This window comes from Primulina eburnea, chromosome 8 (genome assembly GCF_022965805.1).
Source record: "Primulina eburnea isolate SZY01 chromosome 8, ASM2296580v1, whole genome shotgun sequence".
NCBI classification, from domain to species: Eukaryota; Viridiplantae; Streptophyta; class Magnoliopsida; order Lamiales; family Gesneriaceae; genus Primulina; species Primulina eburnea.
Genome location: NC_133108.1, coordinates 25,682,675 through 25,693,219, shown reverse-complemented (window position 1 = coordinate 25,693,219; position 10,545 = coordinate 25,682,675).

Sequence of the window (10,545 nt, the reverse complement as noted above, 5' to 3'; positions counted from 1 at the left end):
AAGAAGGTGGTAATACGAGTCGATAGGAATGATTTTATATCTTCTCGAGAATCTCATACAGCCTAAAATAATGTGGAGACAACTTCCTTCTCCTTGCTAAATCTGACAACTCTTCTGAAAGGTGATATCTTCAAGAATGCTCGGTCTACTGCCTCAAATACCGATGGTCTACGTCGAACATAGGCATATTCGGCCTATTTATCTTGTGTTGCCTTCATTTTTTTCTAAATCGGCTTCACTTTTCAGTCACATCTCTAATCATATCAGGTCCAATCTCAGGAACCTCAATGATATCATCCCGATAAAGAGGGAATCTATACTTCTTACCATACAACGTTTCAAACGGTGCCATCTCCATACTCGTCTGAACGTTACTGTGGTGTGAAACTCACAAAGTGGCAAAGATTCTTGCCAACTAGTGCTAAAATCAAGCACTACCATTCTAATCATATCTTCCGATGTCTGGATAATCCAATCTGACTGTCCGTCGGTCTGTGGATAATAATCGGTACTCATATGAAACTTCGTGCCCAAATCTTGTTGTACACTCTATCAAAAGTGTAAAATCAACCGAAAATCACAGTCTAATATAATCAACTTCGGCACCCTGTGAAAATGAACAATTCTCTTACATGGATCTCAGTCTTTTGGTCATGTCTGTACATCTTCTTGTGCGAAATGACACAAGCTGATTTGGTCAATCTGTCAATCATGACTCAAATCGCATCACAATCTCAGGAAGAATGCAGTAGCTTCTTCATGAAATCACTAGAACTGTAATCACATTCTTATTCAGAAATTGATAAGCTATATACAAACCTCTTGTTTTCTTTCTTTCTGTCTTCATCTGTCGGCAATTCAGACGTTTCAGTTCAAACTCGGCCATATCTAATCTTATCTGTTTCAACTAACACTATCTTTTCAATCATCATATATCTTTCTATCATCAGAATAAATGTTGAATCAATTATTGTGCACTTCTGACAATACCCGTCGTTTTAAATCCGAAACATCTGGCACAACAAATCGGTTATTGTTAGGATCGGTTATTGACTAAGGAGTGTTTAGAAGGGGGGGGGGGGGGGGGGGGGGGGGGGTTGAATAAACACTTCTAGAAATTTAAATGTTTTTCAAAAAAGGTAGTTCAGTTTTGTTACAAACTGAACTGAGTATCCCGTCTGTCAATTATCAATCAGTTAAACTGAATAAGCAGTTGCGCAAAATAAACTGATTGAAAGATAGAATATCTAACTGGAAGTAAAAAGCTGAAGTAAAGACAACACAATATGTTTCTGGATGTTCGGAGAATTGAATAACTCCTACGTCACCCCTTCTATCACAAGGATATGATATTCACTAAAAGACTTTGATCGAGTACAACGCTTGTACAGACCCACTTCAGTTAGGACTTATCTATTGCCTGAACTGAAACTCTTAGTATAATACAATGATCTCTGTAAGTAACTGAACTTAGCACTTATCGAGTTATCAATATTTCACAGTGCTAGATTGCTCAATATGTAGCCTTGATTGCTACGAATAGATCTGATAGGTGTGAGCAGAGATTTTTAACAGAGTAATGGCAAGTTTGAGATTGGTCAATCGTCTATTTTGTCAACTGCTCTTTAGTCATATTTATAGACTTATCTTTCAACGGTAATTTTGAATTCTCGTATCCGTTGATTGCCTCCTTATCATTTCTTGGACAGAGTTCTTGATTGCCGCTTCATCATTTATTGTAAGACGGCGTATTAATCTCAATAGCCGAAATACGTTTTTCTATGCAGTGCGGCTTTCCACATTCAGTTGCTGTCTGATATGTCTTTTTGTCTGTTGAATGATATTTCCCGAGGTATCATCAGTTGAGAAGCTTTAATGTTTTCGGCTGAATGTTTTAACTGATCAGTTCTCAACTGATCAGTTTGTGTCAACTGATTTTAGTTGAATGTTCAGCTGCCGAATATGCTTTCATGTATTAGTTGATTTTATGTTTTGTCAAACTCCAGAATTTAGTTTCCAACAATTTCCCCCTTTATGGTGTTTGACAAAACCAAGAGATTTAACTCAGCTCTTTGTTGATAATAGATTACGCAACTGAATCATAGAATATTTTGATTTGTTGTAGAAGTCTGAGAAACTGGTATCAGTTGAAAATAATAGCTTGATTAATTCTTCTTCTAATTCTTTATCATAACTGAATCATAAAATAACTGGTCAAATGATATCAGTTTCTTCAGCTGCTTTCCCCCTTTTTGTCAAATACATCCATCTTGTCAGATAGCTTGCGAACGTGAGAAGAGAGGACCGTGACAGATGATGACATATTTTCAATAGCAGTAGTCATTGTGACTTGCAGTAGTTCAATTTTCCGAGACACAAGCGATTCCACATTGTTGACGCGTTGGTTAATCAATTCTTGAGTGGCAGTCAGACTGGACATGATACCTCTATTTTTCTAAATATCACCAACTGCAAAAGAGAGAGCAGTAACAGTAGATTGAATATCCTTCAGTCTTTTCAAGGATTCCTGATTTTCTTCCAATTTCAGACTGTGCGAAAGTTGTGTATTTTGAATTTTGGAAATGGCAGTAATGATTTGATTCATGCTGTCCTGCATATGTTGGACTTCTTCAAAAATGAGATCAAAATCTGCTGAAGATGGAGGATTGGATTGGCGAGAAGTGCTTGCATTACCCTTATCAAGTTCAGAAACGATCAAGGCTTGATCAGTTGAAACTATTTCAGTAACATTTCGAACTGAAATATCATTAGCAGGGATTTCTGCTTGATCCTGAGATTGTGAGGAAGGATTTTGTTCAGTTGATGATGGCACAACCTGAACTGATGTTTCTAGGGAATGATCGATTGAGTCATCTGGCATTTCTGTTGGTATAACCTGATCAACAGATTGATCTGGTGGAACAATTTCCTCTGAAGGAATAGTGACCTCTGGATGGGTTTGATCAACAGAATGATCTACTTTATCATTAACTGGTTCACTAAGGTTGGATTCTTCTACCACGGCTTGAATTACTTCATCAATATGAGCGAAAGTCAGCTCAGCTTCAGTATATAGTTGTTGTTCAATAGGTGGTGAAGAAAGCTTATCAGAAATTGGCTCTTCAGTTGGAACAAGAACTAAAGCTGATGATGGTTCTGTAGTGTTAGAGGGTGCTTCTTCAACTAGTTCCACATCATCATCTGAATCTTCTTGGTAGACTACTAGCTCTTGATCCAATTCCCAAAATTTGATTCGAGAAAGTAGCCCTATAAGGTCAGTGTCAAGCTGAGTAATTACAGCTTGATCAGCATATGCAGTAGGACCAGTTGGCAAGTAATTGTTTTTAAGCTTAGCGACAAATTGAGCCAACTTCTTCGCTCTCATCTGATCAAAGAAATAACTTTTCCTCTCTAAGGATTGAGCAATAGAGGCAGCTTTGACAGTTCGAAGAACAAAGGCCTCCAGCTTGATGAATTTTCGGAGCTCGGACTTTTCCTTTAGTTGCTTGGCAAAAACCTCAGTACGATAGCCTACCCAAGCATCATAGGACTTAGTTTTTGCAGCAGCAAAACTATTCACCTTTCCCCATACAAGATCAATATGAGTCTGAATCGGGTTGGAAGGTCTGGGTTCTTCAATCAATTTCCCTTTCCCTTTATCAGTACTCATGATATGAGGAATTTCCAGTCCAGTTCGAGTTGATTCAATTTGTTCTACAAATTTTATTCCTTTGGGTCTGGCAGGTGCTACACCAATTGGTCGAGGTATTTGAGTAACAGGAGCCTGGGTCCTAACTGATTTCTTTATGGTACTTACTGAATCAGCTTGTGGGATAATCTGTAGAGGAACTGCTTCTATAGGCTGCTGATCAGTAAAGGAAATCATTTTGTCAGTAGAAATGTATACCTCAGAAGTAGTTTTAACCCTTTGAGTTCTTGGCTTTTTCGCAATTTGAGGTGATGATGTCTTTTCTGACTCTGATGGACTCAAAATCAACTTCCTTTTGGCAGCCTTCAGTTGAGCTAACGTTTTGGTTTTCTTGACTGATTTGGTAGTCGCCTGATCAATTCCAATCTCCTTCTTAATCTTGACGAATTTGGCAGGAGAAATGTCCAGGTTGATTTTTGGTGGCATAGTGTTCTTTGCATTGAACACCTTGAATTTCGATAATCTTTCAGAATCAGCATCCACTAAACCTTTTAGTTTCAAAAGATAACTGATTTGTACGGCAAAACCCTTGGATTGTTTTGACGACAAAAACATATTCTTCAGTATGTTGAAGATGAGTCGTTTCCAGTTGAATTTTTGATCAGTCATAATAGTAGTAATCGCTTGAAACTTTTCCAATGTAAGTGCAGCAAATGATCCTGCTTTTGCTAAGAGTCCTTTAGCAATTATATCAGCAAGCAACTGAATTTCATGTTTCAGTTCCTTCTTAGGATCGGAAACTTTAATTTTCCGTCCATCAGCAGATAAAAGGATTTGCATTTCATCAATATCAGATGCTTTGACATCCGAAAGTTGTGCTAATCCGTCACAAGGTAAAGAAAATAATTCCCCAAAAGAATCTTCAGATATAGTCAGCAACTGATCATTAACAGTAGAATTTATGATACCTTCTGAGTCAACTTGGCCAGAGGAATAGAAATCTTGAAGTTCTTTTGGATATATATCCTGCGATGATTGTCCCAGAAATGTTCTCAGACCAACATTTTCGAGTTTTTGAAACACCTTTTTGGCCTCATCATCTCCGAAAGATAAAACGGATCCAAAATTGATTGTCATAGCATTAAGCATGTAAGCGGGAATCTGAGTCGTCATTTCGTACTGGGTAATTTGCTGAAAGAGAAATTTAGAGAAGATATTTGTTCTTACTTTCGGCAGTTTGTGAATAATCAAAAAGTAGAACTGAAATGAAGCGGGCAATTGTACATATGTTCGTGACTATTCAAATTTTTGGACACGTGTCAGTCCGTAAATAATTTGTGTTTTTTCAAAAAATAATGTACGCGTGCCATGTGTGTGCAATTTTGAGCGGTTAAAAACGTGTACACGTTGTAAACTTAAATTCATCATGATTTAGCAGATAGTCACGTCATTTGATTTGGAATATAATAGGTTTAATTTATTAGCTTTGATGAGAAGATTAGTAGAATTTTCAACTGAACGATCAGTTAGGAAAAACTGAGTCCTTTCAGTTAGGAATTCACTAACAACTGTCTTCTTAGTTAATCTCTTAAACCATCATTCCCCCTAAATAAATGCATTAAATAAAAATGACGGCAATAGACAGTAATGATTAAAGACGAGTATAGTGCTTGGCATATCAATCGTCACAGAGAGAAGCGTCCTTTCGTTTTCCATATTGATCCAATACTTGTTCCTGTTGCCTGCAATTAAACACAGAATAAGATTCTGGTACCCTTTTCTATTTGGGTCCATAGTTGATTAGTTCTTTTGGAATCCAGACTTGAATCAGTTTAACTGACTGTCCTGTTGCTGTATTCCATATAGTCCTTCCCTGTCTGTGTGTGCTTGGTGTATAGTGTGTGGATGATGTGACATGTGTTTTGTTCTTTTTCAACTGATTGTTCAGCCGATATCTTTTCTGAACTGGCTTACTATTGTAGTAGTTTGAGTAGCCATATGAATATTTCCTGCTGAGAGTTTTCGGTTGCTGATTCCATGAGTCAGTCTTACCCTTTGGAGTATATCCAATTCCACATCTCATGCCTTTATTCATATTCTGAGATGGCTGTTCAGTCAGTTTGCTCGACTCTTCTTGATTTTGTACCATAACTGATTTTACAAAGTGAATATATTTCCCTTTGTTCATATTCAGTTTTGGTTGAGTATCTTGGGAAGAAAAATCATCTTTACCACAGAATCCTAAACCAGTTTTATCATCAGCTGATTTCTGAGAGTTCTGTATATTAGTTAAAGTTTTAGATGATTTGTTCCAAACTTGAATGAGCTCATTGAGCTTTGTATTTTCAAGCGACAATTTTTGAATCATTGATTGATTCCTGCTTCTTTCATCAGTGAGTTCAGCAATCTCCCTTTTCAGACTCAACATTTCAACTGATTCATCAGTTTTTGTTTTATTGTCTTTGGGATCATTTTGCTTTGCTCTGAGTTTTTCAAATGATAAAGCAAGCTTTTGATACTCATTGACCATGTCATGAAGAGTTGAGATGAGTTCTTCTCGTGAAAAATCAATAGAGCTAAAATCAAATACCTGCTCGCAGCTTGATTGATCTTCTAGGTTGTCTGCCATTAGACATGTTACTTCTTCCTCATCCTCACTTGAACTGCAAGAGCTTTCTCGATCTGACTCTTCGCTGTCAGTTTCTGCCCATTTGGCTTTGCTGTCTTCAGCTAGAAGTACTTCATGTCTCTTCTTGTAAGGCTTCTTTTCGTCTTTAGACCTTCTTTTGTGTTCATACATCTTTTTCTTTCTTTCAGTTGAGATTTGATTATCCTTTTTAGGCTTTGGACAGTTGGCAATAAAGTGACCGGATTTGCCACAGTTGAAACATACATTAGTCTCTTCTCTGGAGTTGTTTCTTTGGTAGTTTTTCTGAAAATTTCCTTGATTTTTCCTCATGAATCTTCCAAATTTCTTAATGAATAGAGACATGGCATCATTGCTCAGCTGATCAGCAGTTTTCTCAACTGAACCAGTTGATTCATTTCTAACAGCTGTCAAGGCAGTAGTTGCTGCTGGAGTAGATGGTTCTCCTTCTCGAGTTTGAAGTTCAAACTCATATGCTTTTAGATCTGCAAATAAATCATGAAGTTCAACTTTGTTAAGATCTTTGGATTCCCTCATTGCCATAGTTTTGACATCCCATTCTTTGGGAAGTCCTCTGATTACTTTCAACGCTACTTCTTTATTTGTATACACTTTTCCAAGTGAATTTAGTTCGTTGATGATACAGCTTGTTCTTTCATCATACTCATCCATTGTTTCTCCCATCTTCATTCTGATGTTGTCGAACTTCTGCATAGCAACTGTAAGTTTGTTTTCTTTTGTTTGATCATTTCCTTCGCAAAGTTGAATTAACTTCTCCCAAATTTCTTTGGCGGTTTTTGCACATTTTGATCTTACTGAACGTTACTTTGTCCAGTGTCTTATACAATATGTCTTTTGCAACGTTGTCTAGATTTGCCTTTCTTTTGTCCTCTGTAGTCCACTCATCTCGAGGCTTTTCAATTCGGTGAGGTGCCCTTTCAGTAATAGCAACAGCTGTGTTTGCTTTCAAAATTTTCATGGGTCCGTCAGTTATGACGTACCACATGTCATCGTCTTGTGCAGCTAGATGAGCCTGCATTCTGATTTTCCAATCATCAAAATCTTCCCTGGAGAACATTGGAATCTTATTGAATGAAGACATAGTGATTAGATTGAAGATAGATAATTCTTTGACAGGATATGCCTCGCTCTGATACCACTTGTTAGGATCGGTTATTGACTAAGGAGTGTTTAGAAAGGGGGGGTTGAATAAACACTTCTAGAAATTTAAATGTTTTTCGAAAAAGGTAGTTCAGTTTTGTTACAAACTGAACTGAGTATCCCGTCTGTCAATTATCAATCAGTTAAACTGAATAAGCAGTTGCGGAAAATAAACTGATTGAAAGATAGAATATCTAACTGGAAGTAAAAAGCTGAAGTAAAGACAACACAATATGTTTCTGGATGTTCGGAGAATTGAATAACTCCTACGTCACCCCTTCTATCACAAGGATAGGATATTCACTAAAAGACTTTGATCGAGTACAACGCTTGTACAGACCCACTTCAGTTAGGACTTATCTATTTCCTGAACTGAAACTCTTAGTATAATACAATGATCTCTGTAAGTAACTGAACTTAGCACTTATCGAGTTATCAATATTTCACAGTGCTAGATTGCTCAATATGTAGCCTTGATTGCTACGAATAGATCTGATAGGTGTGAGCAGAGTTTTTTAACAGAGTAATGGCAAGTTTGAGATTGGTCAATCGTCTATTTTGTCAACTGCTCTTTAGTCATATTTATAGACTTATCTTTCAACGGTAATTTTGAATTCTCGTATCCGTTGATTGCCTCCTTATCATTTATTGGACAGAGTTCTTGATTGCCGCTTCATCATTTATTGTAAGACGGCGTATTAATCTCAATAGCCAAAATACGTTTTTCTATGCAATGCGGCTTTCCACATTCAGTTGCTGTCTGATATGTCTTTTTGTCTGTTGAATGATCTTTCCCGAGGTATCATCAGTTGAGAAGCTTTAATGTTTTCGGCTGAATGTTTTAACTGATCAGTTCTCAACTGATCAGTTTGTGTCAACTGATTTTAGTTGAATGTTCAGCTGCCGGATATGCTTTCATATATTAGTTGATTTTATGTTTTGTCAAACTCCAGAATTTAGTTTCCAACAGTTATTCACATACAATACAATATCACCTACCTGATACTCTGATCGATACCCTGCTCTGACTATCGATATCGAGTTCTGAATATTCTGATCAACTTACTGAACTGCTTTAATTATCATAATCAGCTCTGGTTTGAACTGCACAATATACATTCTTCACTGTCTACTGTCTATTTCAAACACAAATTCAAAACAATTGAAATATTCAATCAGATTTGAAGCATCAATCATCGATACTGATCTGCTAAACTCATAAAACTGCGAATTTCTAACACTGATGTCGGTCTCGGCCAATTGATTACTTCTCAACTGAGCTCAGATCAACTGATATACCATCTTTAGATATAACATGCCCCGAATACAGTCTGTCTCAGCCAATATTCACCTCTCAACAGTTTCTGTATACAACATCTCAGTTCTAAGAATATTCAACACAATTCTCAACTGTTTGATCCAATCAGTCATATGTTTTGAATACTTTAGAATATCACAGATAAACAAGCATAAAATCATCAAAATACTTCTGAGCATACGGTTCATCAAACCACAAACATAGCTGAAGTATCTCAAAGAGAAACACTCAATTAGATGTAACTCTCAACAGTAAATCTTCTAACTGATCCTTCAATTCTTTTAATTCAATTAGTGTCATTCTGTACAGAGTTCTAGAAATAAGAACAGTACCTGGCATTCACTCAATGCTGGAATCTATCTATCAAATCAGAGGCAACCCGGGATCTCATCGGAACAATATTAGCAATTCTAGCATCTCTCATGCCACTGGAAAATCAGCCAAGGTTAAGCTCAATTTCAGTAAATCAACTGCATACATAAGGAATCCTTTTGTTCCTTTCGATAATCATCAAATCATGAACATCACACATATCAAAGGAATTCTAGATCTAGAATCCTTACCGTATAATGTTCATGCTTCGGCCATTTCAGGTCCAAATCTTACCATCTTCTGGAATCAATCTACGGTAGTTCTGTACTTGGTCAGCATATCAGCACCAGATAACGTAGTCAAAATCAGACAACACAAGTACTATGCAATCTAACTCAATCTCATATATGTCATACTGTAGTATACAAGGTCTAACAGATGTCACTGATACAAAACCTCTTTTCAACAGAAAGAGCTAAATACTATAGCATATAATAACTCAATAGGAAAAGCATATATCAATGCAATTCATTGAAAGATAATCGTATTGAATGCATTAGTATCTATCAATACATATGCAAGATAACCATACAGGAAACAATTATCTGCAACTACATCGTCAGGTGTGTCCTGGCCTTGGCTGTGATTGAGGAGTCATCGGCGGTTGGAAAGAGTGAACAACCGGTGATTGTCTATCAGGCGGTGCCACTGATCCAGATGGTTCTGCTCCCTGAGATCTTCGGGAACATCTCTGTGGGCAAACTTTGGCAAAGTGTCCTGGCTGTCGACAAACATGGAAACTACCCCACACCTCGACATTGCTCTGTGGAATGTCTTCCTCCACAAGTACTACAATAAACTCCCGTACAACTCACGCTAGAACTACTGGAGCTAGATGAACCACTCCCTAACTTCTTAAACTGTTTCTTGCGAGCTTTCAGGAGATCTTTCTTTCCTCCACTACTACTGCCACTATCAAATCTAGATGGTGATTGCAAGAATTGAGTTGTAGGTTGTTGTTTCTAGGGGTGAGAAACATACGAAATTCCTCGTTGTTGTATCAAAATTGCCTCAGCTCTCTTTGCCCTGTTCAAGGCGTCACAAAAATAATGGGGTCGTTCCACATTTACTAATGCAGACATTTCAGGATTCAATCCGCTGATAAACTGATCAAATACAACTTTATCATTCCCAGCCACATGAGGAGCAAAATGTAGTAAGGTAGAGAATTTTGCCACATATTCTTCAATATTCAGCTGGCCCGGTTTCAAATTGGCAAACTCTGTACTCTTATCTTGTTTGTACGATACTGGGAAAAATCTTTTATGAAACTCAACTATAAATATTTTCCACGTAATCATGGTACCATGCTGTTCTAATGCTTCTTTGGTTGCAATCCTCCAACTCTTTGCGACCTCGTATAAACTGGTGTCCAATCAATCTACTACTCGGTGTTCA